The 26,532-nt window shown below is 37.5% G+C and overlaps 1 protein-coding gene across 5 annotated transcripts in view; it reads left to right on the top strand.

The window, feature by feature from the left end:
- The first annotated feature begins 1,222 nt into the window (after positions 1–1,222).
- trps1 (trichorhinophalangeal syndrome I) overlaps positions 1,223–26,532 on the top strand; it is a 151,349-nt gene continuing 126,039 nt past the window's right edge. For 4 of the 5 annotated variants that reach the window (XM_047383456.1, XM_047383455.1, XM_047383454.1 and 1 more), the window contains exon 1: positions 1,223–2,300. The gene's annotated coding sequence lies outside the window, so the exon portion shown is untranslated. Of the gene's footprint in view, positions 2,301–2,676; positions 2,869–26,532 lie in introns of those variants that run through there. The other variant, XM_047383453.1, reaches the window with a different exon arrangement.

Raw genomic sequence — 26,532 nt, 5'->3', positions numbered from 1 at the left:
TTTAATGACTTCTTAGGACATAAAAAGCCTGAATATAAATACCAGATTCAATTTATAAATGCAACGGAGTGAAAGGGTTTTAAAGAGTGTAATGTTAATATTAGTCATCATTGTGCATCTCTTTTGCTTGAGCTTTTGATCAGAGGCTTACGTGTTCTTCCTCTGACAGCTTGGGCTTCTCTGTGTGCTCCAGTTCATTCCCACCATTCAAATAAAGCTATATAGGCTGATTCTAACTGCCTATAGGTGTTGGCATGAGGGTATATAAATGTCTGTTTCTTTGCATTGGCCCAGTGAGGGAATGTTGCTGATCCAGATGTTGCCAAACTACATATTGGCCAGAGAGGAACCAGGGCAAAAGGGGCAAATGTTAGCAGTATGAATGCATGAACGCTTCTTTCAAAATGCCAAAGTAACAAATTTCACCTCTAAGATCCTCTACTTGCCATAAAATGTAAAAAGAATTTTGTTCAGAGTTTTCCAGAGGTAGATAAAATAAAACTAAGTTAGTAAATAAGCTCCCCACCAAACACCTGTAAAGTTAAAGGACACATTATCATTTGAAAATCATTTAAAAAGACAGTACTCATGATTTGGTGTTTGAGCTTTTAAAGGCCTATAGCACCCATTCTGCTTTTTCTTTAATCTCTGAAAAAATGACTTTTTCTATATAAGTTGAAAATTGAATTTGGTAGTGCATTCATCTTGTTTGTCTATTAGAATTTTCTAGAGAATAGCTGACAAAATATTTATTATAATTATTATTTAATAGTTCTGTGTCCATGGCCGTTCATGATTAAGGAAAGGGTTTGGCAGTGGAATCCTCCACCAGCTGCGGAGAGCATAAAAAAAGACTTATTTATAACGATTTACAATATACCACAACAGTATAGCCCTGAATTAATTAAAGCTGTAATAACTCCCTTCAAATCCATATAATTACAGAGGATGTATTTTATCTAAGGAATGTCTCCTATTAAAAAGTCTTTGCAACGGTGTTATTCTATTTATTAAACTTCAAAATATGCATATTTTGTGAAAATGTAAATAAATACTGAGAAATACAAATTTACACATATTTAAATGATACCCCTTGGTCATTGTCTTATCTTTTTGCACTTGCCAGTGTCATTTCCAAACAGAAACAAACGTAATACAATGACCATAACCTCAGAATAGGGAGGATGTCAGAATCCTTTATTGTTATTGTCAAACAAGTACAACGGCATTGAGAAAAAAGATATCTGGTCAGTGCATGAGCAATAAATAATTTATGCAAATTCCTATTGTTGCATCTCCCTTTACATTCTGGGTTAGCTATTACTGTTAGATATAGCTATTATATGTATATTGTTTAATCTGGTTGTCCCTGCTTTAATTGATCTGTAGCGTCTGCCTGACCTTTAAAACAGAGTGTGACTCGGGTGATTTTATCATGTTTTAGGCTTTTTGCAGACTGAGGGGAACTGTGAAGATCTTCAAATATTAATCTGGTATTAGTATGCAACCCAGGGTTAACAAAGATAGATCCTTGAGTAACTGAGAGGCACCGTTAACTACGGAAATTTAACATCCAGGTTTTGTTTAGGTCCTAACTTATTTAGTTTGTTGTTTTGGTTCAATACTCTTTTCAAAATGTTACATTGAGCAACTACACAGACAGCCGCTTTTCTGGTTTGGCTGAGTGGTTGCTTTTCTTTACCAACTACAAACTTTATTCCAAGTTCTTGACTCAGTCCTTCATTGTATGTGTAAATCAGTGAGAGAGATAACAGTGTGTGTCACTTTAAGAGTGAGTCTCCGGGTGGCTTCTTGATATTAATAGAGCCGCTGTGTCTTCCTCCTCTGACGTAATGCCTACAGAGAGACAGGCGGAGAGCTCCTGTCACAGCAAAGCGATAACACTAGTCTGAAAGAAAAGAACAGAAAAAAAAAAGATAACGAGCTGACCTGCTTTGGTTTGCTGTGGTCACCAACTTCATGAATAACAAACTAACTATAGCGTCGGGAATGTACCAGCACCCGAGCCAAACTCACCCACTAATCAGTCGGTATTAGCCTAGTTTATGTGCTGCAGCGAAGCCTTTAACTATCTCGCTTTCCCCCCTCTCTGACCAGAGAAAAAAAGAGACAGCCAAGACACAGTCACCCCGTCCGACATCATCAACAAACAAAAAAAAAAAAAAAAAAAAAAAAAGCCCACAAAGAGACGAACCAGCCAGCCAGCCACCATCTTTACAGGCTGCTGAAAGAGACACACTCGTGAGAGAAAAGAGGCTCATGCTTATTTTGATCAACAGGTAAGCACTCATACATACAAATACAAATATCTCTGCAAGAGCTTCTCCTTTGATTTAATTACTATTATTTTCAATATATATATATATATATAAACAAAGCGATGCAGGTTTGGAGTCGCAGACGGCGAGAGATGTGCTCTCTGACGAGTCAGCCGATGAAAATGTGTTCGTTCTAAAAGGAAGCGATTATGAAGGGGGAGACAAAATGTAGCCGTTTTACGACGGGCAGCGGTCGGTTTGCGTCTTATGTAACTAACGGCCTGAGCAGCAGCAGCGTCGGTGTGAGGGGAAGAGAGAGAGAGAGGAGGTGGAGGTGGAGGTGGTGGTGGTGGAGGGGGGGGGGGGGGGATCTGCTGCTGAATGAAGAAGAGGAGGGAGCACCGCTTTGAATTCACATGGCAATTTACATTTAGCTTAGGACACCCAAACGCCACACTAATACGAATTGTGGGGGGGCTGTTTCTGCTCCGCTGCTACCGGGAACAAGCTACTGCTTTGATTTAAGTCTTAAGCCAACAACAAGCAGAAAGCAAGCAAAAGGGGGGGAACCTGGAGTCGTCTCAAGTAGGTTTGTGCTTTTCCTCTTTTTTTTTTTGTAAGTTCTTGGGTCTCCGCTTGTAAGTTTACGATAAGTGGCGTCCTGATTGATTGTGATTGCAGGCAGCTAAACTCCGGGCTGATTTCTGTCACTACAAAGTAGCTCCTGTGTAACTACTAGCTTGTCGTGTTTATTCCTTTCATTGATAACTTTTCACGCTGCAAACTTGATACTCAAGTTCAGATTTCTGACGCACGGCAGAAAGGGTTTGCAAGCGAAAAAACAAAAACAAACAAAAATAAAACGTCACTCTTCAGTTCATTGAAGTTTATTGGGGCTAAAAGGCGACACAAAAAGTTTTGGGATTTACACATCAAAGAAGTGTTGTTTATTCGCTATCGCGCTGTTTTCATTGTTGAAGAGCGGCGTGGTGGATGTTGTGTTGTCGACACATCCTCCCTTATCAACGTTAAAGGAAACAAGTGCGCACTAGCTCAGCGGTGGTCCCAGTTATATACTTATTACATATTATTTTTTGCTTTGGCCGGACGTTTCATGTTCTGAGTTGCATTTCCACTCAACTTTTAAAAAGCCGCCCCCCCCCTCCACCCCGTCCTCTCAACCTCCCCTCCTCTCGTCGTAACAAACTGTGATGTTCCTTTGAGATAAGGGTGCTGGGTAGGCATGACAACTCTGTGGGGAGAGCAGGGTATGTGAAGCCAGCACAATGAGGCAAGGGAGCTTTTTTAACACAGTCCTCCACCAGAGCCCCCTGAAAACTCTACTAAACAACGTGCCTTGCTTTTATTTAGCAGATAACCCCCTGTAATGTACTTAAAAGCTAATGCAGGCCTGTTTAGCTGCATAGCTGCTGAAAATGAAATAAAGATTTCTCCAAATTGGAACTTTGCTTTCTTTAGGTGAAAAAGTTTTTATAATCAGTATGTAGATGATATAGTTAACGTATAGCACATTTTATTGTGAAAAAGTTTCCTTAATGTTTACCTTGTAGAAAATCAATGGCTTGGGAAAGTTGGGTAGATTTCTTTGTAATACAGATATATGTCCATATCTACATCAAAGGTATCAATTTTGTTTTAATTTATAACATTGCTGCCTGTAGAAGGGTAGCATGCACATACTGTAAAGACCCCAAGATACATCCTTGTGGAACTGTTTTTTTTAACAATGTATGTTCAGCTTTAAAAATAAACTTGGATTACACTCCAAATGTACTATAAAATGTCCATTTGTGCATTTGAATACATTGACTTCTGACTGTCAACCTTTACCTAAAGTTTTTACTTTAAAGGCAAAAAAATAAATAAATAATCCAAAACGAACTTACTCAGAAAACTAGAGAGATACCTTTATAATCAAATCCAAGGGTAACCTAGATAGAGCCTGGAGGAGGCACTGCCGATGATGAAAAAATATTTTATGACAAAAAAAGATCTATCAGACAACCATCCACTTTAGGAACTGCCTGCGTTAAGTCTAATGAGGTGACTGATAAGGAGAAAGCTTTTGATTTTTTTTATTTGATTTGGTTTTCCAATTCCCAGACAACTTTTACAGAAAAGATCTTTCAGTAAGATAGGAGGGAAGCCGAGGAGGTTTTTATAGAAACTTTGTAAAACTGTCAAGTCTGGAGAATATTAGGGAGTAAAAACATTTAAGTTGAATTGTACATAATCCTGCACTAAGATTACTATGTAACTAAATATACAGCACAGCTCCCATTAATTTGGCTCAGTGGTTGCTTTGCTTTACTATCAACATAAGTTCCACTTCTCTGTGACAGTCAGACTCTGTGTTCTTGTTTAGTTCATGTTGATTCAGTTTAGCAATTCCTGTGTGAATAAGTTGGATAGCAATGCATGCCACTTTAAGGGACAGTCTTCGGTTGGCTTTTTGATGTTATCAAAGAAGCTGCAAGGAGTCGTCCTTCTCCAGATTTCTCAAATCAGAGCTCCCCTAAAAGCATATAAACAACTTGCCTTGCTTCTACTGAGCAGATAACCTTTAAGTTGCGAATTGTAAAACACATTTCACTTCTCTATTAACTGTCTCCAAACACTTATTCCTACTGGACTAAAAAATGAATCCTGTAAAGATGCACGCTTAGTTTCAAAATTAATTCAGATGACACTCTAAAGATACTTTCAAATGTTCAATCTTGGATTTAAATGGTTTAAGTTCTGACTGATAAAGTTCTACCCAAGCACATAAACTGAGTCGGGGAGAGTTGGGAAGATTCCTGCGGAGTACGTCAGTCCAGCTTTGAACTCTCAGAGAAATGAAAGATGATGGGTTTCATTTAAAGCACTGGTTTACGTGCATCACGATAACGTAAAGCTTTAGATTATTATTTATTACATTTAATTTGTGGTATATATAATTTTTTTACTTTTTTGACCAAGAAAGTAAAAAACAATTCTCACAGGTAAATCAGATTACAAAAACTCTTATTTACCCACATGTAATGTTTTTGTTAAAAATTCTGCTCCACGTGTTCATATATGTTTTGACTGTTTTCACATCTGCTTTCCATGGGTTTCATGTAATAATCACAAATTTCTTCGCAGTTCCTCAAATTCCCGTGTCTTCTCTTTTTTCTTTTTCTGCAATTCTTTTTATAATAGCTGACATGGATGAGTGGTTTTATTCCTAAGGCTTTAAATAAATGAAAATCATGTACTTTTAATCAACTACCACATCTCATAAAACTTGGAAGTTGCCCATCACAGTCGTTGACATTTCGCTTTAACTAGATTAAATAAATTCTAATCACTTTTATAATAAGGCCTGTCAAACTTTTACTACTTGCACATATCTCTTCGAAATTTCAGCAAACACTTAAAATGTTTAAATTTAGTGCGGTAAAGAAAAGAAACGTCCCGCTCTCAGGACATCGGACACCATTGTTTCTTACGGCCTTGTTCGTAGCTGCTATTAAACGTCAAAACAGTGGACAACATCCTAAGGCGAGGCAATTGCTTGTAAAACTCATTTGTGGATGTATGTGCGAGACAGAGTGGGAGACAGTCGAGCGCTTATTCCTTTCTGTGTGTGTGTGTCTGTATGGGCTCCGGAGGCAAGCCATGGCTCACTCATATGGCTGCAATATGTGAAGCCTCTCTTGTGGTGGAACGAGAGAGAAAGTTTTGAGAGAGAGCTGCAGAGAGAACACATGGAGCGAGGGAAAGTCAGGAACGTCCCGCTCGACTATAGCTGGAATGTATCTCCCGTGTTTTATTGATGGTTTGACGTTCTGGAAGACACGAGGAACAACTGTAGTGATTTTGCGGGCTGCCATGTTATTTGTATCTGGTCGTTTTGGAGCAGCCCTAACATTGCTTTGAGGGTGGAGGAAAGGTCGGTTTGAGACAGAGCGTAAAAAAGTCGGTCCCAGTCTTAGGGTTTTAAGGGGAAAAATACGAGCGATTTCACCCACAGAGGCGTGATTTTGCTTGGTTGCCTTGAAGAATTAAAGAACAGGCACACAATTTATTTTTTAACTCAACCAAAAGATGGACAAAAATTAAAGTTCACAGGATTAGACATAAACTGGTGTGAGATTTTTTACTGAATTAAAACCTCTTGCATAAATGGCAGAGTATCATAATATTAACACAAAAATGAAAATCAAAAATTTATTACATGGTTTAGGTGCTTCCTTCTAATGGAAAGCTTGCTAAAAATGTTTGCCTTTTAAAGCAACATTAACTAAAAAAGTTTGGTTGCTGCTTTGCCTGTACCTCAAAACTGCGCTTAGTTTATCGCAACTGGAAATCAATCAAAACTGCCACATTTCTTTAAGTAAAGCTATCTGTTTGGGAGGATTTGCTTTCTTCAGGCAGCTAACTGACCTTGTGGAGCAACAGGTTGGGCAGCGGTTGTACTATCGCTGCCTTCGATTTGTCTTGCATTTGAGCCCAGATCTGGGAGTGGCGTCACACCCAAGTAGAGGACGTTTCAGTTAAACATTTGAAAGTCAATGGCATTTGCTAATTGCTGTGGTGCTAACTATTAGCAAAATAAGTTGGTGATATAATTCTCTCCACTTTCTGTGTTTAAATACTAAATGTTCATAGAGAGAAATTGTATTTCCACATCTGGTTTAATAACATACAAACCATCAGAAGTACTAATATTGGTTTATACCCTCAAGTTTATGCTTGGCAGTCATATTGGATACTAAACTTGAGCCTGTTATTCGAACCCCAAACTTCCCAGTCAGAATTCCAAACTAAGGGAACATTTTTGTCGTGTTGCAACTTTTGAGAACAAAGAGAACATACTAAATTCCACACTACATGCAACTAGGCATCAGATGGTATGAGATTCCTGTAGTACTTTAACCTTGAGTCAAAAAAGTATGGTATTTATACAACAATTGCAAATTGGTGTTTGCACCAAAAGAACAATCATTCCTACTGCTACTAAAATAATATAATACAGTACATAATACAGCCTGAACAATGTTACTTGTAACATCGATTTATTGTTATTTTGATGCATAATCTGATGCAGAAATATAATTAGATTTAGTAGTTCTCTCTGATAATAGCTGATTAAATAGTCAGGCTATCTGCTCCATATCCCATCTTCAGCTCGAAGCTGTCCAACTACAGTTTTATAGCAACATAAGTCACTGGTCCCAGTCCTTTAGTTTTAGCACTGTTTGTGTTCTTCATGGCTGGGAATATTTCCAAACAGCTGAATTCTTGTAAGACCTTTTGTCACCCAGCTGACTGGCAGTGCACAGCAAAAAAGGCAGATGAGGGGCAGAGCCCTCCTTACAGTTAGAGAAAATTCTGGTCATTTGGAATTTAAACCACAGCAACAGCATGACATAAAAACCCTTTGGATAGTACCAGTAACTGACTCTTGCCTACTCAGGCAAATGTTTGTACCAGATCCCTTTATTTACCTCTTTACATGAGATTCGTTGTGAAATTGGGGCTCTAATTTACTTACATTAGTTGATTACTATTTAAGAGATCAAAGTCTCCTAATCCACCCTATCATCTGCCTTGTTTTTTTTACAGTACTTCTTCTAATTCAGACTTTGGCTGTTTTTGTAATAGACTAATATGGTATTTTAAATCTAGACTAATTCCACAAACTTGTAGGACAAATTTCCAATCCCAAAAGAGGGATCATACATATTTATTTATCCTCTATATGACAAGATACCACAGAAGTTGGTTTTTAGCGTTTGCCCTTTCCTTTTGTGTAACACTAGGTATATGGTAAGCTGTTTCTCATAAGTGCTCTCAGCTGAATCTTGTTGAACGTCTAAATGCAAACACCGAGGTGTCCTTTTGAAATAAACTGTCTTGTGTTCCAGAGGGAGATTTACGGAACATTTCCTTCATCTGAAACCACAGCCTCCATTCATTTACTTTCTGATCGCTTTAACTCTCATTGTTTCTAGTAAGCAGGATAAAGATAGCATCTATTAGAGCAATCAGCTGTCATTCATCCCAGCCGTGCCTGCAGTTCAGATAAAGAAAAACACCCATTTGTCACGGATAGTTTTATTTGAAGCAACAAAAAAAAAACTTTCTTCAAGGTTCCTGGCTTTCTCTCGACTCTGCGATCACACTTTTTTTTATCACCCAGTGTCCTGTTTTTGCTTATATCTCAAGGACGCAATCGTTTTAAACTTTTTTTTTCTTTCTACTGCATATCGTGACTTTGTATTAGTGGCTCGTAGTTGGTGGCAGTGCAGGGATTTTGATCTTATATTCTTCTTGCTTTTTACTGGAAGTCAGTTTCTGCTACAAAGGGCCCCCCAAAAAATGCCATCCCCACTGCATCTGTGGTCTGTTCAGACTTGTTTAGGCTCAAGTTTGTCTTTTAATGTCTTTGTTCTTTTTGAGACTTTAAAGTCTGTCTTCAGATAACGAGCACATGTTTTTGGTTTAGGGTGAGATGAGTCTTTTTTTTACAGTTTTTCTGAGAAATCCTAAATTTGGGAGATTATGCGAGGGTGTAGAAATCTTTCGGTCATGACACAGTGGAAACTGATAGGTGGTGGTTGAGCTGATTTAAATGGGTACAAAATGAGTGGGTGGTGCAGGGAGCAGTACAGCCTTGCGGTCTGCTCTGTTACCAAACGTTTGTAATGTTCAGACCTGCTTGCTGCTCGTACTTTTCTTTGTATGACCGCAAGTTAAAACTCTAAAAATGCAGCAGGTAGCTCCAGCTGCAAACTTGTGCATCTGAGTTTCACAGTGTCAAAATAATTAGGAATTTAATCACTGCCTTTTGGAGCTTTGGCTCACGAGGCAGCTGATAAATGAAACCTGCTGGCTTCTGATGTCAGCGCTTTGAGTTTTGAAATCCCGGCTGCTTTGACTCAGCGGTACGAGCAGGTTTGATGCTTCTTGTCCACCCAGACTTCTGGTTATCAATCGCAGCTCAGATGAGTTTTGACCTTGTTTAAAACACCGGAGGTGAAATTCCAGCTGTGTGCTTGATGAAATTTGTCAAAATATAATTAAAAATGAGCCCTCGGTTGATTGATAATGATCTGCTTTTTTTCAGCTGTTTAGCATTGACATACTGGTCCAGCCTTGTTTGTCACATTTAAAGTCCTTTTTGACTGTTTTAATTATTGCTCTGACTGTAGAAGAGTATTAGCTAGGTTTCTGTTGTCTTTCCTTTCCGATTTTCAAGAGTGACTAAGAGAAATGTCACTTATATCTTATTTGTACCCCAAGAAAAGACAAAGTCATTCAAATGAATTAAAAGTCAGACTTAATAAGTAATGTATGAATTTAAAACAATATTTCAGTTTTATTGTTTCCAAAAGAATATCTTTGTAGTTCCATACATGGAAATATTTCCAAATTCATTAAATCTGATCAATTTAAAGGTAGAACTTTTCTAACAGTTTTAGAGTAAGATTATGCTTCCTGTCCCCACCCATTGTGCTACTTGCTAATGTGTCCAAATAAATTTGGTGCATATTTTTTTATGTATGTTCAGTGTAAATCACATTTCTAAAAATCCTGATTTATATGAAAGAATATCTTTTTTGCCTTTAGTGGCCTTTATTCATCAGTAAGTAGACAGGAAGAAGGGTCAGAAAAGAAGAGGAAGACATGCAGTAATTTGCCCAGGGCCGGGAATTGAACCGGGTACAACTGCATTGAGAACTGTAGCCTCAGCATATGGCGTGCCTCCTCTACCACTGAACCACGTGACACTCCAATTTTAAAGAATATGTTGATGCTTGCAGCCTGTGTTGAGAGGGATGCTAATTTCAAGCAGTACACCTAAAAATACTAAAAGCAGCAAACATTAAGAAAGAAACACTTGTTACACTTGTTAGAGTGCAATTAAAGTACATTTAGACATTTAGATTTTAAATACTTCAGTTTATAAAGCAAATGTGTATAACGTGTATAAAGCATACATGTTGACATCATGTCAGAGATCTTGTTTCTTTTTTTCCAACAAAAGTTGGACTTTGTTGGGATTATAGCTCCATAAGCAAAGGTTTACTGTAATATTGAGTTACAAGGATGCAAGCTTGCCTGACACACATCTCGTTTAGACTCTCTGAAATACTTTGCGTTTTATTACAGGCTGCTAAACTGAACCTGAAAGTTTATTTCTTTTCTGATTTCTTTAGAGCAGCTTTCACACCTGTTGGTAGACATAATGGCGGGGACATGTGAAATCAGCATAAGTGGCATGACTCTGATTGTGATTTTATCATGCCCGCTTTTTTTTTGGTTGATGCTGCAGAACAGGCACACGTGGCGAGTTTCCTTTTTCTTTCTGTTTGCTTACTTCACTAATACTGCTCACAGAGTTTCTTTTTCTTTTAAATTGTGATTCTGTTTGGAAAATCCGATGTGGACCCAAGCAGGTAATTTCCATCTGATTTATTGCTTTTTAGAAAACAACCGCTGTGAAACAAGAAATCTGCTCGTCGTTTTGCTGCTGTTTGTCACATTTACTAAGATCTTTGCAACAGATTGGTGCGTTACCAACTGCAGCTTATGTAACATCAGCTTTCAGTTTACCTACATCAGAGTTTTCCGTTGGGTATTTTTGATGTGGCCAGTTGCCTGAACGCAGGTGATCTCAATCCCCTGTACCCCTGTCTATTTCATTATACGGCATCCGTTACTATTGCATATCTGTGCCCAGCATCGCATGCTTAGCAGTAGCAGTATTAGTCAGTATTTATCTCCAGACAGTTCAGCCTTGTTGACAGATTCCTATCAGTTATTCTACGAGTCTAATACTTGTTATCTGCAACTGCCGACTTCAAATCTATCTCATTCGCTGCTTGGTTTTGAACAAATAGACTTGCTGATTGTTTATTTCTGTACTGAAGGTTAACTGCGTCCTCCTCTGTACACACACTCAGAATTCTTATCAGACAATTCTCTCTGTGTGCTTCACTTTTTCCTTTGTCTATTAAAATGTTCTGCATCTTCGCCTCAAAATGTCTGGCTTCCTCTTTTTTCTCATTTTTTGTTTTTTTTTTACCAGGATTGCTGAGTGTCATGTGCCCTTGATCTTACTGTAATCACTGCCTGAAAAGGGAGTTTACTTGCTCCAAGATTGCATTTAACATTCGTTTCAAGTGTAAATACTTGCTGACATTTGTTTGCTATTGTGCTTCTTCTCAGTCACGAACATATTTTCTCCTATGGTGATGTGGCACAATTTTCCTCCAGCAATCATGCATTTTATTCTGGGCGAGCCTTACAGCTGTGAAGCATTGTTGGTGGCTAATACACCTTTTATGGATTTTTAAAAATGTAATGGATTTTGTTTGTGATGTGTGAGATTCTCTTCCATGCACCCTGACACTGTGTTAAGTCATGTTTTGGCTAAGGCTAATAATTAATAAAGATTATTCATGAGAGTGTGGTAAAAATGGTTTCCCAGGATTTTCACAACGCATGTACACAAAAATATCAAACATTGTGTACTTGCTTTGGTTTTGAAATAGAGAAACCACTGGTTGTTCCTACAGCTGGTAAAATAATATAACATTTTGATTAGTTGCGTACTGATCAAACCTTTTCTAGCCGATACCGATTTTTGGTTTTCCGTAAAGTTTGTCCTGCCCAATACGATTTTGGTTGAAACTGATTTTTTTCTCCAGTAATTATAATATAAAGTAGAAAAATCTTCTGATTGACATCCAGTAGAAAATAATAGGTAAGAGCCTTTTTTCAGCCATCTGACTGGCAGGCCGCAGCAACTAGTGGTGCAGTGCAGTGGGGGCTGTGCTGATTTACTCTATGCGCCATAGAGCCAAAGAAAATTGTGGTCACTCTGGCACTTATTTGGCATCTCAATAAATGCTCTTTAAACCTTAAAAAGGTATTAAAAACAAAACAAACAAAACATTTTTTAAACACATTTTTTAAAATCGCAGTACATCTTGATACCGAGTCATCCCTAGTGATAATTCGCCAATTAACCTGCTGATACCTGGTTCTGGAAGGTTTTTGGCTTCATCAGCTTGATCAGAGACTGGCAGTTTGATGACTTTAGGTTAGTAAACGCAGCCTAGCAAAAAGCTGCGCTGAAAGAAGTCTTCTACTTTTCCTGCTTACAAGAAAGACAAATTCAGCAGTTTGGAGATATTTCCCTTCTTTGTGGCTTATCCAGAAGAAATATTGCACTTCTTTATCTGCAGGATTTTATTGGCACGAAAGCCTCTGTTCAGTATCCTGCAAAATAATATTTTTAGATTCCCAGTGAGAGGGAGAGCTCTGTAAGTTTATCCCCCCAAAAAGGTAGTTTTTTTAAATTTCTTTATTGTTTTTTAAAGTCTGTTTTTATTTTTTTTGTATCCCTTAGAGAGAAAATGGAATTACAAAAAAATCTGTCTCTGTAGATTAGAGCTTGACAAAAATCATCAAACATCGGCCTGGAATGATGCTACCGATTCAGTTAATGCTCATTTGTTCAATTCAAATTCAGTTCAATTCAAAGATACTTTATTGATCCCCTCGGGGAAATTAGAATTTCCCCTCGGGGAAATAGAAATAGAAATTAGAATGTTGGAGTCAGTTCAGTGTAAAATGTTCAGCAAGGTGTAGCGTTGTTGAAAATGCAGAAGCGCTTTTAACATGACCATATTTCCTTTGGAAAGCGACAAATTTTTCGCCACTTTAAAACTTTGGCCTGCACCCACACAGACACACACATGCTCACACACATGTGTAGCTGCAGCCCTATTAGTATTGTAGTCTGGGATTAGGCTGAAACATCTGGTGGCTGAGTAACTTTTCAAAGTAGTCTTTGTCCTCAGTCTGTGCATGCATGAGTCTGTCAAAGTGTGGTTTCCTCTGCGCTTTATTGTGCCCCACCAAATTAATACTTTGATTTAAGCACATTTTTTTATTTCTTCAAAAAAAACTAACCACTGTTGTCTCTCCGTTTTTATGTGTTTTTGTGTGTCCACTTCTGTCTGTGTAGACTGTAAGAAAATGTCCAAAAAAGCCAGTCTGTGCTGTTATTTATGTTATTTATGTAGCCGTCGTTGGCTACTCTGTAAGCAGGAGGAATAAAAAGAAGAAAGCACATAGAGATATGACAACATTTTAAGATGGCTGTGGTCTAGCCTGACATTATTGCCCAAATTTAAAGGAGTTAGAGAGACAGCAATCCCCCAGAGCATAAGCACCGCCGATTCTCTCACCTGTTCTCTGCAGGATTAAGCTGGGGTGGCTTAGTTTTTTTCCTTTCTGATAGTGCAAACCATTCTGCAGGAACAGCTTTGGGCTTTAGAGGCTGCCACCCTGAAGTCAGTTTGAGCTGATGCCCACAGGGCTTCACCTCAAACCACACAAACTTTAAAAGGGCCTGGACTCATGTTATGTTAGAGTACGATAGAGCTCTTTGTGCGTTAAGCTGCCATCATTGGACTACCACTGTGGGTATTATTGTCGTGTTTTTTAAATGATAAAAAGGCAAAGGATTTTAACTATAGCTGGTTAAACTCATAATAAGTTATTTGATGTTGCTCATGCTGACACTAAACTCAAATAGTTTTGTGTTGACATATCATTTTAAAGAAAAACTTTAATAATCAGTCATAAAATCTTTTAATTTTAGATTTAATTTGTGTTGTTTTTAGGCTTTATGCTTAAAAACATGTTTTTAGCTTTATTTTAAAACATTAGCTCAGAGAAAAAATGTTAGTCAGTAATTGCGCTTGTATTAAAAAATCTTGATTGTAATGAGATTTAGAAGTTTTAAAGCTCATTAATTTTCTAATTAAATCTTTAAGGAACCAGGAAACAAGTAAGGATGGTGTCCCAAATCTGCAACATGCTTGACCACATCTATGTCAAACATAAAATAATACTTTCACTCTACTAAGCCTCAGAAATCTTTATAGACCTCTTTCTTTTGTCCCAAATATAGTTGTGAGACTTTTATTTTTGTCTGATTTTCTCAAAGTTCTATATTTTGGTTCAAAGCCACAACTGATTTCAAAACCAGGTTGGAGGAACAAATGCAAAATATAATTTACAAATGCACAATTCAGATTTTTTGGCTAATTTCCGTTCATCAAATTTGTAAAGGTCTGGTTCGCTGATACCGTTATTAGCCAATTCTGATTTGGAGTATTACTTCATTACAACATATATTATAGTTAATATTAGATGGGTTTTTTTGTACACGAATTTTGTAAAATAATTATTGCTTTGCCCATCCTTATATTTGTGAAAAAAATCTCAGATTATTATTGGAATTGGCTTTTAGGGTTTTCCTTTTCCCCGAGAATACGGGGAAATTGAAATATGTAAAAATGTGTATTTCCAGACCATTATTTCGTATTTCACAGTTTGAAGAAGGTAAAAATGCGGTTTTCGCAAAAAGAAATAGCTTAAACAACCAAGGTGGTCTAAAATATTGATTTTATAAAAATAAATAATCAATAATAATAATGATAATAATATTACAGCGCGATAAGGAGCTTGTGCTTTCAAGTAGCAACGGTTCTTTTTGGTTTGACCACCAAAGCACCTGAGTTGCCAACTTTTTGCATGAGCAACAAATAAAATGTTGTCAGTGGCATATGTGACACATTAAGTTTGTCTTTCTGTATGTTTAATTTGACCCAAAGACAATAAAAACGGTGGACCTTACAATAAATAAAAAGTCTGCTTTAGGATCTATTTCATGGACGTGTGTTAATCAGGTAGTAGAAGTGGTTAGAACAAAGTTTAACCCTGTGGTTTCTACACTATTAAAATCTGTTGAAGAACAGGTTTATTTTTAAAAGAAAAATGTTATTTAATGTTTTTTTGATTTTCTTTTCAAAGCTTGATAATTGTAAAAATGTATTTTTGTGGATCTTAAAAATCTGGACAATTGGACTGGGAAAAAAATTGTAAAAACTCTGTTGATGAAAACATTTGAACTGATTTAACAGGCGTGGCATGTTCATTTCAGTAATATTTTTTACAATTAATCTAAAACAAGAATCAGAATCTGCTTTATTCACAAAGTTTGTTCACACAAAGTAATTAGACGTTGGTTCCTCTTTGCTTGCTCTCAGTAAGGAAATGTAAAATATAAATATATGAAAAGAGACAAAAAATGATATTTTACCAGAAAGCTAGTTAAGAAAAGATGCACCAATCAGAAGGCCAGAGATCAGAGACCACAATTGGCTCTGCTCAGCGATTAGCAGATCAAATGCTGATCAAATTTGTGTTTTTTCCTAATTATCAAATGCATCAGAATTAATAGCTCCTGCTACCTCTGGTCTGTAATAGTAGTCACAATAGGCTCAAACTGTTTATATGAATAATTATGAAATTATTCTGTAAACATCCAAATGTTAACAGCTTTTTTTAACCTTTAACTAAAGGGATGCACTCCTGCGTGATTTGTCTAGAATCCTCTTTAAAACTTTCCCAAGCACTTCTTGATGATTCATCAGAATTCATTCAAACAAAATCTAAGAGACTTTTAGAGATCTGTGACATGTGTTGGCATCAGTATGTTTTCTCTTGTGAGATATGAAAGATTTTGATGGTCAGCATGTTTTTTAAAGAATGCCTCTTAAAGAGGAAGTTTTCTTCTATCATTAATAGTACAATTGCTCAAAAGTCCAGAACTCTTCTTTGTTGAACCTTACAAGTAATATCCATGTATTTTTTGAGAAACTCTGAAAAGTGTACTTTTCAATAAGTTCCTAACATAACCATTTATATAATTTCCCCTTCGAGTGTGTGAAAAAAGTGGATGCATGGATAGATGGATGATGGAGGGAGAGGGGTGGTTCTTTTTTTGAAATGGAAATTGAAGGGGGGGACACACATCTGGGGGTCTTTCAGACCTTTGTGGCAAGAGACGAAGAGGTGGGTGTCAGAGCCCCACAGTCAGAAGTGTGTGTGGGTTGTTTGGGAGGAACTCGGTGGGGGAAGAACGGACAGATAGACAGAAGAGGAAAGGATATCTTTTCATCGCTTGGAAGGTAGGAAGGCAGAGATAAGAAAAAAAAAGCCTCCTAAGGGATTCTGGGTCATCGTACGGCTGGGAGGAATGAAGGAACCGATAGAATGCAAATAGAAAACAGTCTGAGACACCTTAAGTGAAACAAGAAGCTGGGATTTACATGATGATGGATTACATGTAAATGAAAATCAGAGTGGAAATAGAGTGACGATTTAATGGCTGGAACGAGGGATGCGCAACAGAAGGATACACCTATTTGCATAAAGAGGAGGAGGGAAAGGGGCGAGAAAAGGGGGCAAAAGATCACTTGCCATGGTTGAAAACTTTACGGCTGACAGTTAAATTTACCTCAGGCCTAAGTGTGTGTGTGTATATATGTGTGGTAGTGTGTGTTGCACTGGGTGAAAAAGCCTAGTGGGGGGCATGGTGTTTGTTCTGCAACGTGGCTTTACGGCTTTTTATTGCTTCGTGCACACAAAGTCTTCCTTTAATTTAGAGGCTGATTTCATCTTGCTGGAAAAGTCTTCGCTCTCTTTTTTATTCTTGTGTATTTTTTTTTTAATCTCATCTATAAATGTTTGTGATGTGCAGTTTTTCTTATTTTAGAGTAGGTTAAGAAAAATTAATAAACTTATTTGACTAGATCGTCATTGTTTTCTAGAAAGCAAGGACACATGGTTGAGGTGCAGAAAAACTGGAGGGAAGATGTCTATTGCATAAAGCGCTGAAAGCATTCTTTATGTTTTTGTTTTTAAAGTATTATAAGCATATTTAGGATTAGTTCTGCATAATGGGAAACTGAAATGCACTTTGGAAATATCTCACCAAGATCCAAAAGCAGTTTTATGTCATGAATTCTGAAATCAAACCATTCTTGGACTTTTTTTTATTGAATCACATTACAGTTATATAGCAGTATGAAAGGACAACTTCACATAACAAAACACAATGTTATAAAGCAGATGTTCAAAGAATTCAAAGAACCTAAACCTTATCTTGAAAAATACTAAGAAAGGGTTACATTTGATGCATGGCATGAAATGTGGAGGAAGTTAGATGAACTGAAACCATTGATTGATAGTGTTACAATACATTTGAGCCCCTGCAGTTGTGTAAACTCACTAGAGATAATCTTGTAGATTATCGTCAGTTTAGCACTATGATGTACTGCACATAATAGTCACATACAACTGAGAATCTTCTGAAAATTCCCTTTGAGGTTGAAAAAAAATATGAAAAAAACCCCAAAATCTGAAGCTTGAACCTGATGTATTTCTGTCTGAGAAGACTTGTTTGGTCAGCCAGCAAATAACTTTTATGTGCACAGTTTGACTGTAAATGGAAAAGCACAATTTTTGATGCATTTTTCAAAGAAACACACATTGGGTAAACAAAAAAATGCATCTGACCTTATCATCTGACCTGGTTAAAACTGATTATCTGTATACAACTTTAGCCAACATTGCATTGTATTTAGATGTGTTCAGAGAAAGCAGCTGGTGGCTGAAATAGGCAGATTTTTACTTAATCAGTCTTGGCTGGACACCGGCTGTTCAGAAGCTTAAAGATCCAGGAACAGGTTGTCCTTACAACAATCTTCAGTGTGGACACTGTTACTGAGAGAAGACAACTCAAAGGCAACTATTTTCAGAGTCAGTGTGGTGCATCAAATCAACTCAGAGGAAGCATAGAGATATAAGAAGCCATTTTAAACTGCGACATGTCAAGACATATCTGTTTTTTATTCAGGCTGCGAGGGAATGAGCAAGAGCAAGACTTTTTGCAGGTAACAGAAAGCCTAAAAGGTATAGAGAAAAGTTGCTCTGTTGTACTATTTGAACTTTCAGCAATACATTCTCAATTGATTACATATGGAAACTGTAGCAGTGTTAGCCATGCTTATGCCTAAAATAAGTTAAATTTTTATAAATTGTTTTGTCTACGTTTTAAAACAGTAAAATCCAGTTTTCCTACCTCACATATGGTGTAGCATAAATAATTAGTGAACGCTACAATAAAATATGTAGAATGCTGGCCACAAAATTCTAATCGGTGCATCTCTAATGTTATCGAATCATAATTTGAATTTTGTCTTTGATTAATAAAAGAGGCAAGAATTGCTTTTTTACAGCAGAATAGGGGCCTGCTGACTGAACTTATTAAGCATTGTGGGAAACTGTCAAAAATGGCGCTGGATGCTTTTATCAAATGGCACATTTGTTTACATTTTATAGGAGAATGGTATGGGCGATTCCCCTTCTTTCAGGCTATGAAATGCTCCATTAAAACTTATGGTGAGTCAGTCTGAAAATATGATCAAATTTGGCTTTACATTTTGATTTCAATCCAGCTTTTTGTACAAAGTCCGACAATTTTCTCCATGTTGATTCCCGATAGTACTTCCCTTGGCTGGTGCGCAGATAAACGGCTCTGGAAAGCAGCATAATGTCAACATTGTGGGTTTGAAATGTTCCATTGTGTGTGTGTCTGCAGGTGTGTGTGTGTGTGTGCATCTGAAGTCTGTCCAGGCAATTTTCCCGTAGGGCCTTGCTCTTGCAGGAAATGTCTATGCTTTAAGGAGTGGAACTAGTGTGGTAGACACAAGCGCAGAGCCTGTTTTGGAGTATAAATCTGCTTGAAAGTGTAAATGTGCACTTCTCTGTGTGTGTCTTTGACTGACGTAATGTTCAGGCTTACCCAGACATTGACGAACCACACAGTGACAAACGCACACAAGCACAGATGTACAGTGTTGTGTGCACGTGTCCTTAAAATCATCAGCGATGTCTGGCAGCCAGTTTGATGTGCGTCTCAGTTTGTTTTCCGTTTCTTTTGGGGCGGAAAAGACAAGCAAAGCAAAAGTCAACAATCAACATGCTGATTTATGCAGCTACTAGTTCCTTCCATTACGCCTCCAACCACCACTGACGCAGAGTTTGTTCTCCATTATTTTTGATGTATGAGAGCTTTAGTTGTGGAGAGCAAGGTCAGAATCAACAGTCAAAAGTTGATTTATGCAGCTCTTGGTTCCCTGCTGCTATTGTACATCAGGGCAGGATATTAACACTGTTCACGAGGCAAAAGTAGCTACTTCTTTGACTGTGGTTGATAAGTTTTTCTTTTCTACCAGGCACAACAGCTCCAATCGGTTGGTTATTGTCTTCCAGTGTGTTTTAGAGTATGGCAGCTACTTTTGGCCACTGCTGCCGAAACTTTCCATTTGGAGGTCACAAACTGTAAATCTTTGATTAATGCTCTTGTGTGTGCAGCTTATTTTAGTGAACAGACTCAGAAAACTCATTTCTCATTTTAGTGATTGTGACAGCACGTTTATTTTATTCCTTACTGCACAAAGGTTTTCTGGCAGCAAATATTTAACAGTGAAGGAGAAAGAAACATTAAAAAAAATATTTTTTTCCATGCAGAAAACTTGTTTTTAGGATTATGTCACGATTGTCTTACAAATTGTCATGTAAATGATCAGTCCTGCTTACATTAGAATTAGTCATGGAGTTCCACAGGGCTTTGTGCTTGGACCTTTATGTTTTACATGAGACATATTTGTATTCATCTTTTAGGCAATATTTTTAAACAGCACAGGATACATTTTTAATAGTATGTTGATGTTTTGCATACACAATTGCCCTGAATTTAAATATACTCAAATGGACTGAACTGCACTGCAGGGCAACATCAATTGCTGGTAAAAAACAATTACGCCTTTTTGCTTTTTAATCAGAGCAAACTCATTTTAATACTGAACTGCAAAATGCTATTTTCAAATAGTGATTTCATTTATTAAATCACTTTATTCATTTATTAAATGCATAAACTAACCTGGCCCTATAGCAAAGAGTAAATTCCCACTAAATTTTATAGCTGGTTGTGCCACCATTGTCAGCCACAACTGCCTTTAAGTTTCTTTTACATCACTGTAAATGCATTTTGACCCACTTTCTTTGCTAATTTGTTTTAATTCAGCTATATTAGAGGATTTCCGAGGATGAATAATCTATTCACAGTCATGCCACAGCATTTAAATCAGGTTCAATCCACTCAAAACTTTTACTTAGATTTTTTTCAGCCATTCAGAGCAGACTCTTGTGCTTGAGCTTAAGGTCACAGGCTGATGGCCAAAGATTGTCCTTCAGTATTTTCTGACAGTGAACAGAATTCAACAATTATGCGAATTCCTCCAGGTTGTGAAGCATCAAAGCAGGCCCAGATCATCACACTACCACCATGGTTCACTGTTGGTAAAATGTTTGTTTGTTTTTTAATAGTGTTTTAGTTTTACTTTATGTATAAGGGGTCAGAAAGTTACATTTTGTCTCATCTGTCCACAGAATATTGCCCTAAAAGTCTTGGAGATCAAGATTTGTTTTGGCAAATGTGAAGCAGTCCTCTGTTTTCCTTTTGGTCAGTAACCTTGATAACAGAACCTGACCATGCCAAAGGTTTACTTAATAAAATTAGCTTCAATTTTGGATTAAAGCACATCTTTGATGTTCTCACAAGTATTTTAAAGAAAGCATTCCAAAAATAATCCCTGTTCTCACATCCCAGAGAATAAACCAAACTCATGTCAGGCACTTTGAGGCACTCAGAAGAAACATATGGGAAAAAGTCATGCACGTGCCCCACTGTCAGAACACCACTTAAAAGATCTGGATATTGTATGCAACACTGAATAGAGACCACTCCCTCAGCTTTCATTTAAGCAGCTGAAAGATCTGGTTGATCAAGTTTGAGCAAAGAAGCACGGACACAATGCTTTATTTTCTCATAACAAAAATGATAATGGTATTTCTGTTTTGATCCATTGTTTATCTCTGCAAGTGCATTTGTACCAGATGGAGCAGCTTATCAGCAAACCAGTTTATCGAGCACAGCATGCGGTTTAGAGAATAATGATCAAGAATTTGTACAGGTTGTGGTTATGTTCTTTGGTTAATATAGTCAGATTTATTTTATGGTGACATGCCTGTTACTTTACTCATAAGTAAATCTGGTATCAGTCTTGAATTTGTGACAAAATCTAAAAAAAAAAAAAAAATCATTTAAGATTTTCTTAACAGCTTCACTGTAAAAATACATCCTATCAATATTGCTTTTGCATCAAGAAAACCCATAATTCCCTCACATTAATCTGATCAAAGCTGATATCCCTCATGCCTGAGCAGCAAGTTCACCTGATGGGTGTTTTAGTGTACTTTGATTTCATAGCTGAAACAAACCTACTAGGAATTGAAGTTTGTTTGTTCGTATTGTAAGAGAGTGAGGAGTAAATGATTTTGACATGGACATCAGCAGTTAATGTCAGCTGCTCTTCAAAGCCTCTCAGCGGGGTCCATTTTTTCTGACATGTCCTCCTCTGGGAATGATTAGTATTTTCTATCACAGAGATAAAACCATATTCCTTCATTGTTTTCCCCCTCTGTAACTCTGTATGGAGTAACAGAAAATTCTGTGTAACAGAAAATTACTTTAATTGGAATTTCACCTGTACACTCAGATTGACATCAAACATGGCAAGCAGCTGTAATTCAGAAGTTTTGGTTAGTTTTTTAAATATGAAAACACGTTTTGATGAGCAGGCATTGGGGAAGATCTTCGTATACTTTACCTCTTTAGGACTGCGTCTATATGTCATTAGGAAAGAGTCCAATGTTTTTGACACTTTCATCTCCCAGATTGCTTTGCTTGTTATTGAAAAACATAAGTAGACATTGACATGCAATTTAGGAAGTTCATTTAATTTGTGTTTTGCTGTATTTACAAAGAGCTTTTAGCCAGTGCATAACAGTCAAGTCAAGTCAAGTTTATTTATATAGTGCTTTTCAGCAACAAGGCACTCGAAGCGCTGTACACGAGGAAAAACATTACAATGATAGAGAAAATAAAACACAAAAAAATCAATCAAATGACAATAATAATCCTTGGGGGTTTACTGGTAAGAGCTGGTTCTAATCGAGTCTTTCTAATAGAGGTAATTAGCTCATTAAGTCCTCTGTGGTAAGGTATTCATCCTGTGCTAGAAGAAAAATTATAATATTAATTCTTGAGGTTGCTGGTATGAGGCAGTTGTGATCCCATCATTCAAATAGTAACAGTCATGGGAACTCACTGAAGTCTAAGTAGAGAAGCTGGGTCACTGGTAGGTCCAAACTTTTTAAATACTAATAATGTTTGGCTTTCACTGGTATGAAATTGTTGTAATACAATCCTTCTAAGAAATCTATGAATCCTTCTAAGAAATCTAATAATCTCTGGTCATTGGTGTAAAAACAGCTGTAGTAAAATTTTCAAATACTAATAATAATTGGCTTTTGCTGGTAATCCTTCTGAGAAATCTGAAAATCTATGAAAAGTAATGAAATCACACATTTAGGTAAAGTAAGATAGGAGGAAAAAAAATCTTCTTTCTGGGGAAATACTACAAAAAACCTCAGCAGGAGTAAGCAACACACACATATGTAAAGATTTTGCAAGGGTACGGTGGAATCTTGAGGGTGCGAATATATGTAAGTCTGAGTGTGTTTACAAGAATTAGACTGTCAACACTGATAGAAGCGCCATTGTCCTTGAGAAGAAAGGTGGAAGTTTTATCAATCGGCCGCATAGTCCTATCAGCACACAGCTGGTAGGGGAGTGCTGGGGAAGAGCGTCGTGTTTATATAAAGCCATCATGAGATTGTCATAGTATGAGAGCCTTGTGTTGAAATTAAACAGTTTCTCATGAATTTGTTTTGTAACGATATAGAACTGTGTGCTAATTGCTTTTATTTCAAAATAACAAAAAACAACCATCATTGAAATTGCTGCAAAATCAATCAAGTTTAGGTAATCTCATTTATACAAAAATACAAGACAGACACAGTAAATGTAGTAGTAGTTTTCACGTAAACATGCCCTGTACTGCCAGATGATGTTTTTGACATTAGGACTCTATCAAGCTGATATTTGCTGGTTAATTAGTTGGGCTTTCTGCTCCGGTAGCATAGCCTGCAACTGGCCCCTTGTTCCTTGCCAGTTGTACTTTTAACAAAGCATTATTGGAGTGATGATTGGCACCCTCGTAGTTTCCATATCACGACTGTTTAGATTTTTCCTTGACTGGAAATTTTTCGTAACAGCCAAATTTGTGTTTGTTCTACGCTTGGGGAGTGTGGTAACCACCTTTCAGCCAGCTGACCTGCAGTACTTCGCAACAGGAGGTAAAAGGAAAGCACTGTTTTACCTTTCCAGAAGTAAAACAGCCAGAGAATACTCCAATCTCTCTGGCATCTTGTTTAAAGTGCTATTAATGAGATGCCACACAAAGTCCCAGAGGGATTGGAGTGTGTATGCATGATGAAATAATTTAGCAGTTTTGAAATGGTATGTTTTTGTAAACTTTTATGTACCTTAGTATCAGGAATCAGTTCATGCCATTTGGATAACAAGGTTCTGGTTTGAAAACAGTGTCTCATGGGTTTAGGCTAAACAGGAACTGTAAACCAACAGATCCCCACCTAAAACCCAGGCAGGTCTCTGTTAGCTGTAATAATCAAACTGATGAATTTTCACTGTATTAATGACTCACACATCATTTGAATTTAAATACACATGCAAGGATCATATTTACTAATGGGTTTATAGTTTTTACTAATTAACCACATTCGGTTTAGTAACTTTAAGTTTAAAATGGGAATGAGGATCAGATGTGTATCTGTTATTGCTGCATTTAGCTTCTTGTTATCATTGTATTTAGCTTAGTGTTAAAATTATGTCAGTTTAGAGATAAAAACCTGCAGTCACCTACCTACTTAAGCTTCCCAAGGTTCCTAGAGCAGATCATGTTGGTTTTTGACTTCAGCTCAGTTATCCAACTGTTGGCACTGCATATGTGATTTTTTTTAGAAACCAACCTAAGTTGGTTACATTTTTTTAACTAAACTAAGATACATTAAAACCTTTTTCTGAAGGTAGACCTAAAATTAAAGACGCATTCATTAAAGGTTTATGGCAAATTTCTTATCCCCAGAGTTTTAAAGCTTTGACCTGCTGATTCCAATTTTAGCCGGTTCTGATTTCTCTTGAAGAACAATAATAAACAGCTTTCAAAATATAATAAATTTCCTAAGCTTTTCTGCCACGATTGGGCCTTAATAATTTCTATTAAAAGCTTAGGCGACATTTCCCTGTGTGTGAGGGAAGGGTTACTGTAAGGGGATATTTTAAACTGTCTATAGCATTTTATTTTAGCAATAAGTGTGTTTGCTTTAGTAGCTGTAAACCAATAGTATCTGTGTATGAAGGTATGAAGGTATGTCCTTAACTATCCTTTTTCGTAAGTTTGCTTCTTCCTTTAGAAACAACAACACTAAAAAGTATGGTTGGTGTTACCTGTTAATGCTTTGGTATGGTGCATTTATTGATCAGAGAAAAACATAGGAATTTAGGGTTTCTGACTGCCTGGTCACTGGTCAGCAACTGATATCTCTGTGCATTTCTGCCTCAAATTGTCCCTGTCCAAGGATAATAATATCATAATTGATGTAAAGAGGAACACTATTGTAGCTCGAAAACAGGTGCCACTGTGTTACACCTGTTTGCTGGAAATTCCATATGTGTATGGACAGTTTTGAAGCTTTACCAAGACTTCTTGATCTTATTAAGGAACTTGCGTTGTACATACATTCGAGCTATGGGCACATGTACGGTACATCTGCTGCTTTGTCCAACTGCCAGAGCTGATCTGTGCTCCTTCCTAACAAATCCTCGATAAATAGAAAAAAAATAAAGAAACAAAATCCCAACAAGGAAATTGCTAAAATAATCTGTTTCAGATGGAAACGTTGAATATGAAACAATGTGCCCTCTGTGCTTTAATTGGTGGAACATGGGGTTTAAAATTTGTCTACATAACATCTAAAAACGCAGCAAGAAACATCAAAAAGGCCTTTCAGAGATTATCATTTTCCCAAGTAGGGGTGGGTGTGGTGGGTGTGGTGGTGGTGGTGGTGGTGGGGGGGGGGGGGGTCGGAAAGACGAGGAAAAAAACAAGCATAATTAATTTGACCACCATGTCATTTGAAATGGCATTAGCAATAACAAATCAGAAAACAATAAAAGATGAGAACAAAGATAAATTAAAGGGCTTATGTTTCATGGTTAAAAAGATTGAAAATGAATCTGAGCCATGTGCGTATCTGTTCTTAGTGCTCACATATGTACATATGTGTACTTCATGAGCAGCCAGGGATCTCAACATGTGTGGGTATGTGCATATACATATATACACATCTGCACACGTGTGTGTGTGTGTGTGTGTGTGTGCTGTGAGCTAGCCGGGACTTACTGAGTGGGTGTTTGTGTGTAATCATGTACGTCAGGCCGTCATGAATGGTGTGTTTGAGACGGAGCGGAGTGTGGAGTTCCTTGGGCTGGACCAAATTGGAAACAGAAAAACAAACATTCCCTAGGAACCCCTGCTCTCCACCTACCCCCGCCTCCTTCCGTCTGCTGGCTAGTGGCGCAGTCCAACCTGTCTGGAACAATGTAATGTTCTATAGTCAGACCGGACCACACACGGTCTTTGGGGGTGGGGGGGGGGAGGTGGTGATGGTGGCTTCTGGGCGTTGAGGAGTGGAAGGGATGGGGGATATTGGGGGGTCTTAGCCGCAGTGACCGTTGGAAAAGCTGACAGAAGAAGCGTTTGAAAATGACAGGGAGCTCCGCTGATGGACTGATTGGGCAGACGGATAAAGTGGAAAACTGAAACAGGGAAACAGGAGTTACACAGGGATGGAAGTTAAAGTATTTTGGAATGAAAAAAAGTGAGATAAGTCTTTGTGGAGAAATAAAGAAAACACACAATGCAAAATAAAACACAGCAAGGCAGCAAATGACAGTGATTAAGTTAAATGACTAAGCAGGAGCTCGACTGAGTCAGAGCTCCAGAAGGAAAAATATTTAGTTAAGCTCACTCCTTCCAATAAAGAAAACCTTTCTCTCTCCTCTCATTTCCTGTTGTTCTACTAATCAGTAAGTAGCTCCCCTGTTTTCTTCTCTCTCTCTGCTTTCCCTCACAGCTAAAAAAAAACATTCTTACTTTCTCGCAGCTCTAATAGCTAATACTATTATGTGGTCAGACTTGAAACAACAGGAAGTGTGTGTGTGTGTGTGTGTGTGTGTGTGTGTAGCTTAGAGTCAGGATATTACAGCCTGGAGAAATCAGTAGAA

This window comes from Girardinichthys multiradiatus, chromosome 13 (genome assembly GCF_021462225.1).
Source record: "Girardinichthys multiradiatus isolate DD_20200921_A chromosome 13, DD_fGirMul_XY1, whole genome shotgun sequence".
Classification (NCBI taxonomy): Eukaryota; Metazoa; Chordata; class Actinopteri; order Cyprinodontiformes; family Goodeidae; genus Girardinichthys; species Girardinichthys multiradiatus.
The sequence above is the reverse complement of the archived record's forward strand: the minus strand, read 5'-3'. Positions and strand labels throughout refer to the sequence as shown.